The following is an 18,513-nucleotide window of genomic DNA, read 5'->3' as shown; positions in this document are numbered from 1 at the left end:
GTGGGACTTGGTGTAAGCAGGTCAGCCCGCCAGTGTCAGCTCCCTGCTGCTTCCCTCTGGTGGCTCTGTGCTTATGCTGAGGGGTGGAGGAGGGAAATGGCCTTAGCCAGCTTCTTTGTTCCTGGAGAGGTATCTCCCTGGAGGCTGCCTCTCAGGGATGTGCTCTGAGATCAAATAGTTGGCCCCAGGCATTCTTCAGATGTTGTTTCCACACCCACACTGTCTGCCCCAGGTTGTTTTCCTGCCTTCTCTCCAGAAGCAGCACAGTGCCCCCCAGGCTCTATCCCAGCCAAGCCTGCTGGCTTTAAGCCCCGCTTGTTGCTAGAAGTCAAAAATTCAGCCCCTCTCGTTTTCCAAGCCAATGGCTTTGGGGAAAAGTTCTTCTTGTGCCTTCCAGGTGTGCTCCTCTCTTGCCTTCTCTGACCATGGCTCGCTCCTCTCTGCAGCACCCAAGATCTGTGTTTTCCCTCAACCGCATCTCCATACTTCCTGCCTTCTTTGATGTGGCCTCTTATCCAGCTTTGGTCATGGAGTTTTGTTCTGCCGATCTTCAGGTCGGTTTTTGGGATATTTAGGATGATTTGATAATTATCTACGTAGTATTTGTGGGATGAGAGGAGCCTAGGGTCCTCCTACTCTGGGGCTATATTCCCCCTCAGTGTCAGACTTTTCATGTTGTTTTTAAATAATGTTTGTGGTCACCAAATTACAAAGATAAAGAAGGCAGTCCTGTCCAATTGGGCAGGGAAGATAAAGAATCTAGGAAGTCCCTATCCTGGAGCCAGAAGGATGAGCGGGAGGTCAGAGGGCCTGTAGCTGAGGATTCAGGGAAGGGGGTCTTCTGGGTGAGTTCACTAGGGCTCGATAAATAACCATTTACACCTGGCCAGTTCTCAGGACCTCTCTCTTCTCGGGGTCCCTGTGGTTTGTCATTTTGGCCAAAACAAGGGAGAAGGAGAAGGCACTGAAAAGAACATCCAACTGAAAATACTATATCTTGACTATACAGATATCAAAAATAAATTGATTCCCAGTGTGCCGTCAGCTCTGGATCATGGACATTTTTGCTCCTGGTATTTCTTCAATTTAGTGTAACCTCATAGACATTTTTAAATTCAGTTTCCTTTTTATGTTTTCTACCCAGAGCCTACCACTCTTCTTGCTCATATGATGACTTATGATAACTGTAAATTTGCACCCAGCAGACAGTGGGCATTCAGTAAATCCATGCGTGCCAAGGAAATGAGCAAATGTTGAGCAGGCATAATTTAAGGCCTTCAGCTGCTTTTCACCGCATGAAATCTTTGCAGAGATCTCTAATTTAAACCTGTGCGTTTTAGGGGCGCCTGGGTGGCTCAGTCGGTTAAGCGTCTGACTTCAGCTCAGGTCACGATCTCACAGTCTGTGAATTCGAGCCTCGCGTCGGGCTCTGTGCTGACGGCTCAGAACCTGGAGCCTGCTTCAGATTCTGTGTCTCCCTCTCTCTCTGCCCCTCCCCTGCTCATGCTCTGTCTCTGTCTCAAAAATAAATAAAAACATTAAAAATAAATAAATAAACCTGTGCGTTTTGTTCTCTGTGTTGTGTCGTGGGATGGTTTACATTTACTGAGAGGTGATCACTGTGGTCAGGCCTTCTCTGTGCTTCTGAGGCTGGCACTGCTGTTCTCAGCCACTTCAGTGGCCACACAGCGAAGAAGAGGATGACCTGGTCTTTGCTCCAGAGGGGCTCGCTAGGGGTCCCCTGTGCTAGGGGTCCATTTCAGTGGAATGAACCCCATCTTCACGCACCTCTGCCCAGGGCCTCAGGGTAGGGAGGACTTGCTGGGGAAGGGGCAAGGGGGAGGCCACAGGCGTCATCCCAGGCCCGGCTCAGCGGCCCCCGTGAGGTCCCGGGCGGGCCTGCCACGCTCTTTCGCTCAGGGGTCACTCCAGGAGACTGGAATGCAGATGGGAATTTCGTACCAAAACCGTTTTAATACACTTGCAAAATCATGGCACTTCTTACTTTCTGCCCTTTGGCTGTGACTGTTACTTAGAATTTTATTGTGAAAGTAGCTTATTGTGAAAAGTAAGGGAAACGTACACGAAGTTTTGTTTCTATCTTTATTTTTTTCCCCCGCTTTGTTTGTTTTCTGAATATCTAATCTTTCTTGATCCCTGGAGCACGGAGGAGTCAGCAGGTCTGGGCCCCGGCTCCCTGTGCGTCAGGGCACCAGGTGGGGGAAGCCATGGCGTGTTAAGTCCGATAAAGTGTGCCGGCTGCCAGGTTCATGCCGTGCCTGTGCTGGCTTCACTGAGTCCTCAGGACTCGACACTGTGGCCCGTCATTGTCCGTAGCTGTGAGAGGTGAGCACCCTGGGGATCAGAGAGCTGCGCCAATGTGTGGCCGTGCAGCTGGGCACAGACCTGGAGAAATGCAGATTCTTGCTCTTTCTTTCACTTGGAAAGTTTGCCAGGGGACCTACGGCTGAAATGCTGGCGGGCGAAGGGCGTGTGTCGGGCCGCCTCTTCTCGGAGTAGAAGCCAGGCAGCCACTTGAACGGGGATGGAGTTAGAGCAGGCACTGGGTCAAGTGTTGTTAAGGATAGTAGATACAATGGGTGGAACAGTGATGGGCATGAAGGGCACTGACCGGTGAGCACAGAGTAACGTGGAGAATCGGTGAGTCCCTGGGTGGTACCCCCGGAACGGGTGCCACACTGGGCTAACGGTACTGCGGTGAAAAAGTAAAATAAAATTGAAAAAAGAAAACACGGGGAAAAATGAAAACTGTTGTCACAATAAGAACTGTGGGAGGTTAGCCATAATATTTGCCATCAGCAATTAAACTGAAACGTTAAAAAGAAAAGAAAAGAAAACTTCAGAACAACCACCAAATGGAGAAGCAGGCCAATGATATAAACACATATACATACACGTTATAAAAAAAAAAAACAAAACAACAGAATTACCAGCTACGACGAGGGGTTGGAGCCGTGATGGATTAGCTAATAAAAAAGTAAGCAGGCCTGTGTAGGACATAGAACACTAAACACTTCCCTGTTTAGGGATCTTGTCTATAGCATATTGACTCATATCAGCTCATTTTAAATGAGAGAAGTTAGCCTTATTTCATGTGTGTTGAAAATTTTTTTCCCATGATATATATACCCTGTCTCTTGAAAAAGTTCATTAAAAACATTGTTTTTATTTTGGTATAAAGATTTTTTAAACATGTCCTTTTTTATTTTATTTTATTTTTTCAATGTTTATTCATTTCTGAAAGAGAGACAGAGACAGAGTGCGAGCAGGGGAGGGGCAGAAAGAGAGGGAGACACAGAACCTAAACGGGCTCCAGGCTCCGAGCTGTCAGCACAGAGCCCGATGAGGGGCTCAAACTCATGAATCGTGAGATCGTGACCTGAGCCAAAGTCGGACGCTTAGCCGACTGAGCCACCCAGGTGCCCCTAAGCATGTTCTTTTTTAAAAGAAATGGGAAAAGCATGTGTATTGAGAAAACTTGGCCATCCTTTCAGCTGTTTTTAAGGCTGAGAAGTTGTAGGTTGGAACAAAAGGTTATTCCCGTGGTCTTCGTGTGACTTGTCGCCCTGGAGACCCCACACACAGCATGTTACTTGCACCAGGACTGCCAGAAGGAGTGATGGGTGTTGGTGACCTTGCCCTCTGCACTTGCCTTGGCCGTCAGCAGTTTACAGCCCTCTGAAGAGCAGGCGAGCTTATGAGCAGAATGTAGCCACCTGGGGACGTCCCCCCCTCCCCCACCGGTGTGATGCGTAGAACAAACGGATGCAGGCGAGGAAGAGCAAGGAGAATGGGCAGGAATAGAGAGCTCGTGTCACGGTTCCGCTGGGACGTGGGCGTCAGCTAGACGTGCGCGTGCCTGACGGATAGTCCCCCGGAGTCCGGGCCACCTCCATGCCTTCTCTTCATAACCCTTCACGCAGCTTCCAGGTAGCTGGGCTGAGTCCTGAGACGGTATCTGTCGTTCACGTCGTGGTTCGTTGTGTAGAGTATCGAGTGTGGAAACGGGGCGCTGGTGCCGAATGTCGTCTGGTCGAGTCTCTCCTTCCTTTGCGTTCGCACCGTTGCCTGCCTAGGCTGCCCAGGAAGAGGGGATCTGTTCCCTGTGGTTACAGTGTCGTTAAGACTGTACTTTAAACATCTAAATTCAAAGTAATGAACACACAAAGGATGGCTCTCTCCGAGGAGCAGTCTTTTCCTTTGAACATTTAAAATGTAAGATTTAGGCTAACAAAACTGGAGCGTGTGAGAGCTTGTTACGTTCTCTGTAAACCATAACTCAGCCTAACTCCAGGGGAAATACTTTGCTAGTTCTTTATTTAATAAGATGTCTCACCAGAGAAGAGTTGGAGGGTATCCTGACAACTTGAGGAATCTGTATTTATATACTTACCTTATTCATATACGTGAGAAGTTTTTTAATGGTATCCTATAAGGGATAACACGACGGCTCAGTATTGTCTTGGGTGACACACAAAATACCATAAGTCCTCGTTTCTGGTGGGATCGTGGCCGCTTTTTCATGCCCTTTGACTTGAGACGAGGTGCCCGTTGGCTGGGTTGCCTCTTGATAGCTTTATGGAGGCAGGTGCCTCTGCTAATTCGAATTTGCTGAAATGAAAGCCTGCATTGGTGAAAACAGGTTTCTTTTTGGGAGAGCTGATGCTCAGCTTTGACTTCTGTCCCTCTTCCGCGGCATTCCACACAAAAATAATTGGACATCAGCACACGAGAGAAGGCAGCTGTTGTCGTCCTGGATGGTCCCAGTGTTTATTAGGCATCCATTTCAGTACAGACTGATGGAATAATTGTGAATGATGTCATTAATTAGCTTTGATCAGAGGTACGTCTTGTGGTTTGGTAACGTCAGTTTTCTTTTCGAAGCCGTAAACGATAAACGGGGATGTTTAAAAACGTCTGTGTAGCCCCGTCAGAAGAAGCTCACAGATGATTTCTCGGGCACGGCGGTTTAGTTCAGCTGTGGTCCACCTGGCATCCTCAGCTGCAGCTTATAGGTCTATAAGCTAAGTGGACTAAATACCACTGACAGAAGTTCACGTATGCGTTTGTCTTTAACATTTTATACCGGAGGACAGGTGCCTAAGGCAAACAGAATCCACCTCGAAAAATCCGTTTCTGAAAGCAGGAGCGTCTGCAGTTTGTTCGGTGACGATGAGGACGGCTCTGGAGGTGAGACCCTGGGGCCCTGTTGCAAACCGGTCAGCCTTGGAGAAACAAAGTGAATGAAGAATAAAATGCTGCTATCGACTGTGACCGCCATGAAAAATACATACTTCAGGACACCAGGAGCTCCTGGTGTGTATTTTTGGTTAGGTGGCATACGATTCTGGGGGGCGTAGAGGTTTTTTGGAGGAATGCCTCGCAGCTGGAGTGAAAGGCAAGAAGCACATGGGAAGGAGGCTGGCAGGACGAGAGCAGGTGGAGAAGCAGAGGCGTTGCAGGCGGAGTTTCTGCGTTTGATCCTCAGTGCTGCCACTCCCGGGCTTCCCAGGAGGGAGGGGACACGGGGCTAGATCGGAACCCGGTGATTTTCAGGAAGGCAGAGGTTCGCTCTGTGTTTTTAGCACATGACTGTTGATGATTTTCTTTTTTTGCCTCTGCTGGCTCAAGAGTCAGGTAATGACCCTGTTTTGTATCGTAGGTCTCAAGGTGAGGCCGGAAGTCCCACGGAGGTCAATTACTAGGCGTAAGTGTCGGTACAGAGCGGTTGTGTTTCAGGAGTCTCTGCCATCGGCCTGGTCGCACACGCTAATTGTTGGCCGTCGTGAGGCAGCGTGGTCGCCGTGGTGACGGCCGCAGGAGGAATCGGTCACGTCTTGAGCCACGGCACCTGGGAGCCTCCCGGCCGGATACCCCCTGGTCTGGCTGTGGCCCACAGGGAGGGCGGTTACGTCAGTGTTGGTCAGCGGGCACACTCTGCCGGCTCTCCAGACTCCGGCCCGTGCCCGTCGCCTCTTGCTTGTGTTCCTACCGAACGAACTTGACGTGATGGAACAAGGGAGTCCGTGTCAGGGGTTTCATACCCCTTTCTGTTTTCCGCACAGAAGTCAAGTTCCTGTGTACCGATGAGTGCTAACGGGGAACACTCTGTGCTGGACCGTGTTCCGCGTGCCTCCCGGACACGACGTACTTCGTTCTCACAAGCTGTGGTGGACGTGCTGTGACGTTCAGCGAGGCAGGAAGCTGCCACGCGGAGCGGCTGAGTAATTTGCTCAAGACCTCGCAGCAAGTCGCCAGAAGAGCCGGGATTTAAAACCAGGCCGTCTCTCTCTCTTTTTTTTTTCTTAGTTTTTTTTTTTTTTTAATGGTTATTTATTTTTGAGAGAAAGACAGAGACAGAGTGTGAGCCGGGGAGGGGCAGAGAGAGAGGGAGACACAGAATCTGAAGCAGGCTCCAGGCCCTTAACTGTCAGCACAGAGCCTGATGTGGGGCTCGATCCCACGAACTGTGAGATCATGACCTGAGCCGAAGTCAGACGCTTAACTGAGTGAGCCACCCAAGCACCCCTAAAACTAGGCCGTCTCTTGACCCCTGTACTAACCTCCCTCTCCAATAAAAAGGAACGGTGAAAAGGATCATAAAAAAAACATACAAATTGCACCTGGCCCAGGACCAGCATTCTGGAGCTTTGGTGCCCATCCTTCCGGACCCCTCATTGAACTTTGGGGGAAAATCCTCCCCGCCCCGCCATGCCCCCTTCCAAAGCATGAGCATCGTGACCAATTTGGTATTTATCTTTCCCAGCACACGCGCAAGCACGCGTGTATACCTAGATACCCCCCACGTTCCTGACGTGTCCTGCCCGGTGCCCTGTCCTGCACGCGTTCCTGCGTGTGGTGCACGTGATCTAACATATTTTTAAATGGCCCGTTTGGCACGGAACGCAGTACAGCCCGAGGGTGACTGCGCCATGATTTCTTCCGGTGACGGACATTTCGGTTGTCGCGTTTTCCCTGCATCACTTACGATAGCCTCACATGCCCTACCATATGAAGGGACCGTAGTGTAGCTAATCTTCACCTTTGAACTTTGGGCTAGTGGAAAGTACTGGGATGAACATTCTCAAAAGTGAGGATTTTCATCCGTCCTTACTTGCTTTCCAGTCCCGATCAAAATGCTAAGTCCAGGGGCACTGGGGGGGGCTCAGTCAGTTAAGCATCTGACTCTTGGTTTTGGCTCAGGTCCTGATCTCACGGTTCGTGGGTTCGAGCCCCACACTGGGCTCTTTGCCGACCGCACGGAGCCTGCCTGGGATCCTCTCTCTCCCTTTCTCTCTGCTCCTTCCCCGCTCCCCTGCCCGCACCCAATTTGTGCTCTCTCTAGCTCTCAAAATAAATAAACGTTAAAAAAAATACCAAGTCCAAATGATTACCCTGTCACTTAAATACTTTCCTGAGACATGCTCTACATACCACAGATTTCACCTCTTTTTAGCGTACCGTTCAGAGATTTTTAGTAAATTTGCCGAGTCCTGCAACCGTCACCATCTCCGGGTTGGAGAGCGCCCCCTGCCTTTCCGGCTTCTCCCCGCTCCTTCCGCAGCCCTGGGCCACCCTGGGCCACCGTCCATCCACTGACTGTCTCTACGTTTCATGTGGCCCATTGCATTTGAGAACTTGATATCCACGAGTGAATTTCTCTGCTCATTCTTTTGAATAATTTGGCTCACATAAAATTCCTGGCTAGAAGTATTCATTACGCGAAGGCTGAGTACGGTCTTGAATAATAATAGCGTGTATCACCGTAAAGGTGGCTTGTCTCTGTGGATTGGAAGGGGAGCAGAAGGAGTGTGTGTGTGTGTGTGTGTGTGTGTGTGTGTGTGTGTGGTCATGACGTCTGCTGGGTAACCCTCGCCGTATGAAGAGAGAACTGCCTGATGGTCTGAAGCTTGTTAGGTCAGTTTCTTCAGACGGTGCCTCGATAGCACTTGAGCTTCTCGGCGAGGTTCGCCTGAGAGCTGATGGCGTGCTGGCTTCACAGGAGACACGCTGCGAAAATGTAGCCGGAACCTACTGGAACCTCCGCTTCGAGAAGCGGTGCGGGCCAGCGCTGCGTGTCCTGTTGTGAGCACTGAGGGGGCAGCTGCCTGTCACGGAGAGGAGGCGCGTGGCTGAACTGAAGGGCACAGCTCTGTGGTGTCGGCATAATTAAACACTCGGACGTTAACGTTAGCGATTTGATCGCTTTTGGGAAACCATTGGACCTCAAAGCTGATCATTAAGATCCTTTAGGATGATTTCATTTCAGTATCTGGTATTTCGGTGTTTGGCCACTCCTTTGCGTATTTTATTTTATTTTATTTTTTTGTTTTGTTTTTAATTTTTATTATTTTTTTAACGTTTGTATTTATTTTTGAGATGAAGAGAGACAGAGCATGAGCGGGGGGAGGGGAAGAGAGAGGGGGAGACACAGAATCTGAAACAGGCTCCAGGCTCTGAGCTGTCAGCACAGAGCCCGACGCGGGGCTCGAACTCACAGAGTGTGAGATCATGACCTGAGCTGAAGTCGGACGCTCAACCGACTGAGCCACCCAGGCGCCCCTCCTTTGCGTATTTTAGACGCATCCTCCTCAGTTTGTGCGGAGAGCTGTGACGAATCTGCTTGTCTTCGTCGGATCTGCATCGGGATTTCTGTTTGAACTGCGCACATGCTTATTTTTAACTGTCATTTTAAGTGAATAAGTACTATTTTCCAACGACCTGTTTTTTTGTTTTTTAAGAAGCTCAGGGAGAGCAGGAAAATTACAAGACTGCTACCTTTATAGAGAAGAAAATCTCACGCAGCGTGCGACTGACTGCACTGCGAAATACCTGCCAGCGTCTGAGGGCACGACGTATGGGGCGGAGTGACTCCTGTGTGTGGCCTTTGGAGACGCGTCTCCTCAGCACAAGGCATTCCCAAGTCAGGGCTGAAGGGGGCGAGAGGAGTTTGGGTCACAGTCCTCAGATGCCTCTGCACCCCTCGAGGCGGGCCCCGTCACCCCCTTCCCGGCCTGCACCTCCTTTGCTTTTAGTGGCTTCTTTGTGAATCAGTAATTAGACCCGAGGAGGAGAAAAAGCTTTTCTTTGAAGGAAAAAAACAGCTTTATCTTGAATACCCCTGGAACCCGAGGGGTCGTTTCACTAACGGCTGGGCTGTTGCATTTTATCGTCTTGGGCAAACGGGAAAGGCGGCTTCCTTGGCATGTGCCGCCCTCAAGGCAGCAGGTTGGAACTGATGCTCATCCAGAAAAGGGGGAGATGCACACGTCTAAGTAAACTCAGACCCTGTGTTCTTGCGACCACTGAAACATTTTCCTCTCCCATGGAAGGGGACGGAGCCAGGATCAGAGGTGTGTGTGCGGCTGGTCTGTTGGTAAAAATCACCGGGCCGTGTCCTCCCTCCTCCCCTTTCTGCTGTCTACGTTCGTGTCAGAACTAGACCGGGCTGGCCCCGCTTATCTTCCTGCACCCTTCAACATCTTCGTCTTTACTGTGGGTGTGTGATTCAAGATTCGAGATCCTTCTCTCCTACTGGGGAGTGACCGTATAAACAGACACCGGCCGGTGTCCTGCCTGAGCCTGCACTTTCATTCGAGTAAATTTAATAACATAAATCAGGCAACTGACGTTCGCATTTTGGGAGCCCCACAATTTCTGAGCTCCCCAGAGCGTGGAGACGTATCTCACAAGTGATGTTACCTCGCTCTTTAGAGCTCTCTTCACAGTGGAGTCTCTGAGCTGTGGCTTTTGCGGAGTCACTGAGCTGTGGGGACCCAGTGATTTTCAAGAGAATCCTTGAGTTCTTAAATGGAGGGAAGGAAGATCCAAAAAAAAAAAAAAAAAAAAAGAAACAAATAATGCCATTTTGGGTACGGCTTGAGTACAAAAAGGTAGACTACTAAAGGCAGCCATGATTTATTGAGCACCTACTATGCGCCTGGACTGTACCAGGTGCTTTCCAACTCTTTGTCTCATTTAATCCCGTGAAGTAGGTGGTATTATGCTGACGTTTTATGTACAAGGAAACTGGTTTGGAAAGGCTCTTAACTTTCCTGCAGTCACAGAGTTTAAACCTAGTTCTTTCTACTTTGTAACTCATTTGCCATAAGACTAACCTGTTCCTTGCAATATCTGGTTCCAGGAGATCCCTCCCCTTCCACAGTACTGAAGTTTTTACTTCCTCTTTGTATACTCTTGAACTGCTACTACGTGCAGATAGGTGAATGTGGATGGATCTTCTGAAATGCAGCATCCTGGGCAAGACTAACAAACACTTTCTAGTGTGATGTGAACTTTGCCTTGTTTTGCTCAACTCCGAGCATACTTATATGAGCTAATGGGGGTTGTAAATGCAAAGAAAAGAGAAGGGGCGGTGTTTAACCTTGGTCACCAGACGGGGGACACCGGGCCCCTGGCTCTGTGGGGCTGAGGGAGGTGATTCTGGGAGACGTGGCCATTGAAAGGGGGGCTGAGATTTGATCAGGGCAAACTGTCTGCCTTTGATTTTTGTTCAAGTTCTTTATCAAGGAAGGAGGAAAATACAACGGGAGGGTCCAGACCTTGGTGTAGTTTCTTGGCATCATACTAAGCACCTGTAGCTGCATGATTCATTAGTTAAGAGTGGAAATAGTAGGAAAAAAAAAAAAAAGATATGCCCACCGTCAACATTTCTTAAACTTCGAGATATCAGCGTTCAGAATTGGCCCGTCTTTCACGTGCTGGATGCGAAGCCCCCCTCTTCCCGCAGAATATTAACACCTAATTTTCCAGCCGTCTCTTTTAGTGGTTTTTTTTTGTTTGTCACTTCTTTCTAAAGCGTTTAATTTCGTCTGTATAGAAACAACAGCTTGCTTTGTTTTCAGACCCAGATTCGTTTATTACTTAATACTTAATGAGATTATGTAATAACGGAAACCGGCATAGCCTGCACGAACAGGTTTGGAGGCGGAATCGGGCCAGTAGTTCTCCTGTGCCGGGAGGGGAGATTAATCGGGGCCCGAGCGTGGTACCGGGCTATACCTGCTCCTTAGTGGTGAAAGAGACCATCCATCGATGACAGGTACCCCGGGGACGACCCCTGCAACTTGCTTATTACCTTGATTTTTTACCCCGAATCGCATCTTGAATTGCCAACATTGAGGGTACCGATCGTGGCTGTTACTCGTGGAGGTGTTACTTAGGATGTAATCACAAGAAAGTGGCTGTGGCCAGAGAGAGCAGGGCCCGATACCTCTGGAGGTGTGTGTATGAGCGCGAGAAAGTCCATAGTCCGATGGGAACCAGCATTTCTCCCGCAGTCCGTCCTCGCAGAAGTCATGTGCTTCTGCCCAGCTCGCCCTGGTTTGTAAAAGCTGATGCGAGTCCGTGCAGATGACAGCGTGGTCCTGCATTTGATAATTAGATCGTAAAGTATAACTCGTTAATACAGCGACGTGTCCATTTGGCTCATTACTGGACTTCCTTTAAGGTGCAGTTGTTAAGTTACTTTTATCCTTTAGTTAGGCAGAGAAGATTCTTACCAGTTACTACTTGCTAACCTCTTCGGTGTTGAATGAAAAGCAAAAGCCTAGAAGAAAACAACCAGCTCTAACAGCCTGAACATTGGGGTCAAACTTGATTTGCTTTATGCCCTTGAAAGAAGTTAGACACAGCTTAAACAGAATGCATAGGCAGCTATTAAAAAACAATAACAACAACAACAACAGACGTTTTCTGCTGTTGTGTGTTTATTTCACACGACCCCCAATTTGCTTTGATGTCCGTTTCCTAGCGCGCGGCCCTAGAATTTGTCCAGACCCAGTCAGAGATCACACCCTTCGGAGAAGACCCACGATTTGAAGGTTATGGGTAACCGAATGACAGCGGGAGTTCCTAGCGGATGTGATTCTTGATCGAGTCGGGGCACATTCTGCCCTGTCACGTGTTGTAAAAACATGGTGCAGAACGAATCTGAGGGGCCAGGCGGAAACCAGCCCTGTGCTGTCAACCCGTGCTGCCGTCCGCGAGCCTCGTCTCTTGAAGGAGGAATTCGTGTGGGTAGTGACGGTCGTCATGTTGTATGAGTCACAAGACAGGCACTCGGACCCTTTAGGTCCCAGCACTGAGTGTCTGGGTTCAGCCAGTCTGAGTTGTAGATTTGGCTCAGGGATTCCCGGTGGCCAGAGCAAAACGGGGACACGCCAAGATTCTCCTCATCCACGAGGTGGGGACTGGCCAGTTGTGAAAAGAAGACTTCTTGTGAAAGTTCAGGCAGGAAAGATAAGGAGATGGGGATGTGAGCGACTTTCCTGTCCAGCCTGAGACGTGGCCTTCACGGCAGCTCCCCCCCCCCCCCCCCCACCGCTTTTGTAGCTTCTGAATAGAGATAGGACGTGTGACTCAGGTGGCAAAGGTCCGCATCCCGGATGCTCAGATCATCAGCACTTTGCTCCGGGAGGATGAACTGAGCAGTGTTCTGGGGACACGCGAGAGCAAAGAATCCCCTTGGTTTGGGAGGTGGGTTTGCCCGCACCGTCCTCTCAAGCCCTGCTCCTCGGCCAGTGCTCCGTCGGCTGCGTCCCGGGCGTCCATACTCATACAGAAACGTTCTGCCGACAGAGTGTTTTCTTCCTTGCTGAGGGACGGCTGTCCGCAGAGAGGTTCACGGTCCGTGTTCCATCCCCAGTCGTCGGTCTCAGAACTCGGCACCTTATCAAACGACGTTTCTGGAGCAGTGTCCCATTGCTTCACCTGCCTCCCTGTCTGCCGTGGGGTTTCTCAGATACCCCGACTTCCTTGTCTTCCTGGGGTGCCAGAGGGAAGCTCAGAGCGAGAGCGGAGACTGGGCCACACGAGCGAAGCTTCCGCACGTCTGCCCAGTAAGCACCACGCGGTGGTTTGGGCTGCTTCTGGTTCCTCTCGGGCTGCTGGGAGGTGCTCTGGCCTGTCAGCGCTTCTTCTTTTTGCCCTTCCCTTCCCTTCCCTCCTCTTCCCCTCCCTCCCCTCCCCTCCCCTCCCCTCCCCTCCCCTGAGAACATCGTTGCCTGGACCCGGTCTCTTGAGGCAGAGAAACCGGCCACGTGTCTTCGTTCCCTGAGGAAAGAGCCCTCTGACGAGGGCCCCCCTGCCAGTGAGTGTCGGCTGGGTGACGCTGGGGTGGGCACTCAGGGTCCCATCGCACCTTACTCGGGGGACGTGGGCTGTAGGGGCGGGTTATTACAGACGGGCTGCTTTCACCATGTAACTTGAGCAGGTGACATCAGGGGGTGGTGGCTCCGGTAAAAGTTGACGAGCGCACGTGGCTTGCTGGAGAGGCCTGTGTGCTGAGCGGTGCCTCTCTGCTTAGTGCTTGTGTGCCAGCCGCTGACTTGTTCTTTGGTTCCATCCCGCCACCCAATATAAACTTGTGGGTGTGTTTAGTTTCCTTATCTGGGTGCTTTATGTTTTTGTGTATGTCTATGTACTAATATTATTTTTTTTAATTTTTTTAATGTTTATTTTTGAGAGACAGACGGAGCATGAGCAGGGGAGGGGCAGAGAGAGAGGGAGACAGAATCTGAAGCGGGCTCCAGGCTCTGAGCTGTCAGTGCAGAGCCCAACGCGGGGCTCGAACCCACGAACCTTGAGATCGTGACCTGAGCCGAAGTCAGACGCTTAACCTACTGAGCCACCCAGGCGCCCCTGTCCATGTATTATTTTTTAAACAAATTGGGTTCCTACTAAATTAGAACTTAAAAAAACATTTTGTTACAATAATAATTTTAAAAAACAGTTCTTGAGAACATACAGTGACTGGTAAAATGAACTCTGTCTCCTTATCACCCAGGGTTAACAACTGTCAGCTTTTCATGATTCTTTTCCTACGGGTGGTGAGGGGCGGTGGCAGGAAGGGGGACGGATGGTTGGAGGGGGCGGGAAGGGGGGGGAGGAGAGAGAGGGTGGTCGGTATTTTAAAGCGCATCTCAGGCATCATACCATTTCACTCCAGGACTTTGTTCTCTTTGTTATTCAATGATGTACTTTTTGTGTGTTGACTGTTCTTCCTCTTGTTACTGGAAAAACTCTTGGACTCTGTCCTGGTGATATTGTAACAGTGTGCCCTTGTGGACACATTGTCCTTTGCACGGCGCTTGAAGGGCAGGTGGCCAGGGACCCTGAGGGGCACGGCGTGCGGCTGTGAAGCTCACGGTCCAGTTACTAGGAGAACCCAGAGGTGTAACCGCGGCCTCCCTAGCTTGTGGGGTCAGGTGGAAGGCTAGACCTACACTGATGTTGTGTTTACAAGGAGTAGATCCAGATCTAAGTCATAAAGATCTGTGTCATTTATCAGTGTCAGACGGCAGTGATTGCCTTGAATAATAAGCCTCTGTAAAGGAGTGTGGCAAGATCTTGTCTTATTTCTGGAGTTCCCTGGGCAGAAAGCTTTGGACATTACAGTTTAGTCCTTTATAGATTAATCTGCTGTGCTGTGAGCACTCTGACAGTCTCTTTGTGCTGTGCTTCCTGGGTTTGGAAAGCTCCCCTTTGGTCTGTCATACGCCTGCCCTGCCGTAGCCCCGAGCGAGGACAGGCGTTGAACTCCACCCAGGGAAGTGCAGGTGGCCGGTGACTTGACTTCAGTTCTCGTGTCCCCAAGCTCGGAAGCCTTTCTGCTTCAGATGGTGTTGAGTTGCTCTGGAGCCTGCTGTGAACTGAAAGCATACCTTCACTTGAACATGGCTGTGTCACATGTTTGGGGCATTCTCAGCACCCCGAGTGAGATCCTGCAGATGCTTGGGGAGGACCGCACCCCCTTTGACGTTCTGGTCCGTGACAGGGCTGGGGCCGCGAGCACCCCCCTTTCTGGAGTTGATTCCCAACATTACTGTCTCTCTCCTGTGACCTTGCCGGTCCCCCATGACCTCTGTCCATTGGCAGACCAAACCCTGATGATGACCTCTGCCCCGTGTACCTTCGTGCTCAGGTTACTTTGGAGACGGTGGAGTTCATTTGAGCCTAAAATGTCTGAAATCTTCCCTGAGAACTACAGATCTTGCATCCAGTAGAGAAGTCGTCTGGACATTTCTCCCCACCCAGAGGGAGTTGGTGCAAACATCAGATTTCCCAGTTCCTTTTAAAACGTCTAGACATGAACATTCTATTGGCTGACGTTCCCTGTAGGAGTAAAGTGATTCTTCAGAGTTTATGCTTTCTTCGGGAAATTTTTATAGTCACAATATCAAAATTTGTGTATGTTGCTTCTTACAAAGATATTTGCTTTTATTTCGTCAGTTAAAACTGGTCTCTGGCTGAAGCATCTTTCCTGCTGCAGGTGTATTGTGTAAAACCTGGTTTGTGCACTTGATTTAGGGGCGTTACACCTATTTAGAGTGCCAGACAGTTGAGTAAGAATTGAACATAATTTCAGTGCAGATATTTTAGCAGTTGTTTATTATTCAAGGAGTTCTTTCTAGAAAGTAGGTTAATCTCATTTTTTAATATGAAGTTGCTTTGAAATAAGGGAAAGCCAGCTAAGATAGGGGGGACCGTGTGTTGTGGAATATGTTGCACTATTTCACAAATTTTTAATGTTTATTTATTTTTGAGAAACAGATTGAGAGTGTGAGCGGGGCAGGGGCAGAGAGAGAGGGAGACACGGAAACCGAAGCAGGCTCTAGGCTCCGAGCTGTCAGCACAGAGCCCATGGCGGGGCTCGACCCCTTGAACCATGAGATCTGACCTGAGCCAAAGTTGAACGCTTAACCGGCTGAGCCACCCAGGCGCCCCTAGGCAGAGCTAAATTAGTCAAAATGGTTGGTTATTGGACCAAATGTTATCAAACCAAAGTTCTGGTTTTAACACGTAAATAAAACACGGGCCTATAATTAGTGCATTAACCAATATGCAAATGGTACAGCCAGATAATTAGGAAACTGCTTAGAAGCAGTTTCATTTGCAAAACAAAAAGCTTCCTACAAAGTCTAATGAGATATAGGGCTTGTTAGAGATTTTGTGTTTTGTGGGCACAGCTAGACGGAGTTTGCCCCGAATGCCGAAGGGGCTACAAAAGCACAGTCTGCTCTTGGGCCTGGGCCTTTGGACCTAGCCGAGACCCCAGGGGGCTTCCGTGTGGGAGAGCTGGTGTGGCTGTGGGTGGGGGCAGGGAAGGTCGAGACCACAGAGAGCCCATCAGTCGGGTCTGGTGCGCCCGCCGCAAAGTTGCCCACGGCCTGGTCTCAGCTCTGCCAAGTCCTCGCCGCGTGACCTTGGGCAAAGCACTCGGACGACTGCAGTTTGTAAACTTTGAAGATTCAACTAGAATGCGATTTTCAAATTCAGGGGCTTGAATTCTCCCCAGAGACGAGGTGTGAAGGAACGTGATAAACAGGTGACTTCTTGAAGACACGGGCAAAGATGATCGTTTTTGTGTGAATTTAGCCATGACTACAGTAGAGGGCAAAACACAACGTTGGCGCGTAGGCTTAAGGTAAACTGGAAGCATCGATTATTGCCCCTCTTACCGTGGAGGCCCGCAGGCCTGTCTGTGCACCTGTGCTCTGGGCCGGCTGTTTTCTGGCTGCGTTCACCCCCTGCCCGTGGGAGTGCTGGGAGAGGTGTTCAGGATGCTGGCTGACATCCTCACCAGTTGCCGGATGCTTCCTGAACTCTTTCCCTCCTCGTGGGTACCGCCCCTCCGTCAGAACGGATCCTGGACCCGTTTCCATGCCAGAAACACGGTGCTTCTCTTGGTTTGGCTGCAGCTGTGTGCCACATGACCCGCTAATTCCTAGACTCCTTTGTGTCATTCATTCTGGGCTCTGTCACTCGAGTGCCTGCTCCGTGCCGGGGACAGCTGTGCACCGGTCCTAAGTAAATTCTCCGTGCTGTAATGTTTAACTTCAGTAAGCAGCATTTTGAGTGGATGGTACATTCACGTGGCTCCGAGTTCACGTGGTGAGAGAGGACACACAGGAGCCGGTGTGACTGCCACGCTTGCTGCCCCGGTCCCCTGCCTGGGCTCGGCCTGCACTGCCTGTTTGGAAGCCTTCGAGCGGGACTTTATGCGTGTGTTTAGAACACAAGTCCGCATCTCCTCCCGTCTTTTACACAGACCGCGCGATGCGCTACAGATAAATCTCTCCCCTCGCTTTTGTCGCGTAACAGTTAGATTTGCATTTTCTTAGAGTCCTGAAGGATGCTCCTCACGGCGTTGGCCCGGTCGTGCGAAGGCTGGGGCCTAGGAGGCCCGTCCTGCCCGTGCTTCTGTGTGGGAGTCTCCCACGAGGAGGACGTGTTGCTCCTGGAGGAAGCAGGAGGAGGTCGTATAAGGTAACTGAGCTCACACGGACATGCGTGGATCAGACCTTGGCTTCTTCTAGTCGCTCTTCAGGACTAGGGAGCTGGGGGCCGCGGGCAGGGCCTCTCGGCCGGGAGAGGGGCGCTCGGAAAGAAGTGCAGGCATGTCTGGTTGCCTTTGCCAAAGCGCCGGAGGGAAACGAAGCCGCGTGGGCCCCCCACGGGCAGCGTGTCCTCTGATGTGACCCCACGGTTGCAGATGGGACATGTGCTCAGGAGCGGTCAGAGGCAGGGGGCGGCCCGGAGCCGCCTGTGCGGAGCTCAGGCTCTGCGGGGAAACCTGCCCTTGACCCCTGGCTGGGGGGCAGGGGCGGGCCCGGTGGGCCTGCTGACCGGGGCTCAGAGCGGAGGCGGCGGCCGGGCCCTGTGTTCACAGGCCCCGCGACAGGACCCAAGAGGGTGCTCCTGAGGTGCGTGGACAGAAGGGAGAGTTTGTCAAAGAGATCAAGGCTTGTGCTCACGTGCACCTCATTTTAAGGAACTTCGCTTTTGGTGAGTGTGTCTGTAACAAGCTTTGGTTCTAGTAAACTCTGAGCGGTGTTGGCTGTTCTCGTCTCCCTCCCTCCTTGCCACGAGGGAGAGCAGGAAGTGAGAAGGCAAGCAACAGACCTGCCCTCTCACATGCGGAGCAGAAGTATGCTAAGAAAAGACTGTGGATTGATTATTTATTTATTCAGAGAGAGCGTGCAAACAGGGCAGAGAGAGGGGGGGAGAGAGAGAATCCCAAGCAGGCTCTGTACTCTCAGCGTGGAGCCTGACATGGGGCTCGATCCCATGAACCATGAGATCATGACCTGGGCTGAAACCAAGAGTCGGACGCATAACTGACTGAGCCACCCAGGCGCCCTAAGACCTAGATTCTTTTTTTAGTTTACATCCAAGTGGGTTAACATATAGTGTAATAATGATTTTAGGAGTAGAATTTAGTGATTCATCACTTACGTATAACACCCAGTGTTCATCCCAGCCAGTGCCCTCCTTAATGCCTCTGGCCCATTTAGCCCATCCCCCTTCCCACAACTCCTTCAGCAACCCTGTTTGTTCTCTGTATTTAAGAGTCTCTTATGTTTTGTCTCCCTCCCTGTTTTTATATTATTTTTGCTTCCCTTTCCTTGTGCTCATCTGTTTTGTATCTTAAAGTCCTCATATGAGTGAAGTCATATGATATTTGTCTTT

At 50.4% G+C, this 18,513-nt stretch overlaps 1 protein-coding gene across 3 annotated transcripts in view; it reads left to right on the top strand.

Annotated features, from left to right (window-relative positions):
- SGMS1 (sphingomyelin synthase 1) overlaps positions 1-18,513 on the top strand; it is a 115,898-nt gene that overhangs the window by 31,387 nt on the left and 65,998 nt on the right. The window contains exon 2 of one of the 3 annotated variants that reach the window (XM_049646045.1): positions 12,622-12,881. The exons of the other annotated variants lie outside the window; for them this stretch is intronic. The gene's annotated coding sequence lies outside the window, so the exon portion shown is untranslated. The remainder of the gene's footprint in view (positions 1-12,621; positions 12,882-18,513) is intronic. 3 annotated transcript variants of the gene reach the window in all.

The sequence above is a fragment of the Panthera uncia genome, chromosome D2 (assembly GCF_023721935.1).
Source record: "Panthera uncia isolate 11264 chromosome D2, Puncia_PCG_1.0, whole genome shotgun sequence".
Classification (NCBI taxonomy): domain Eukaryota; kingdom Metazoa; phylum Chordata; class Mammalia; order Carnivora; family Felidae; genus Panthera; species Panthera uncia.
Note: the sequence above shows the minus strand (reverse complement) of the source record. Positions and strands in the feature narration are given on the sequence as shown.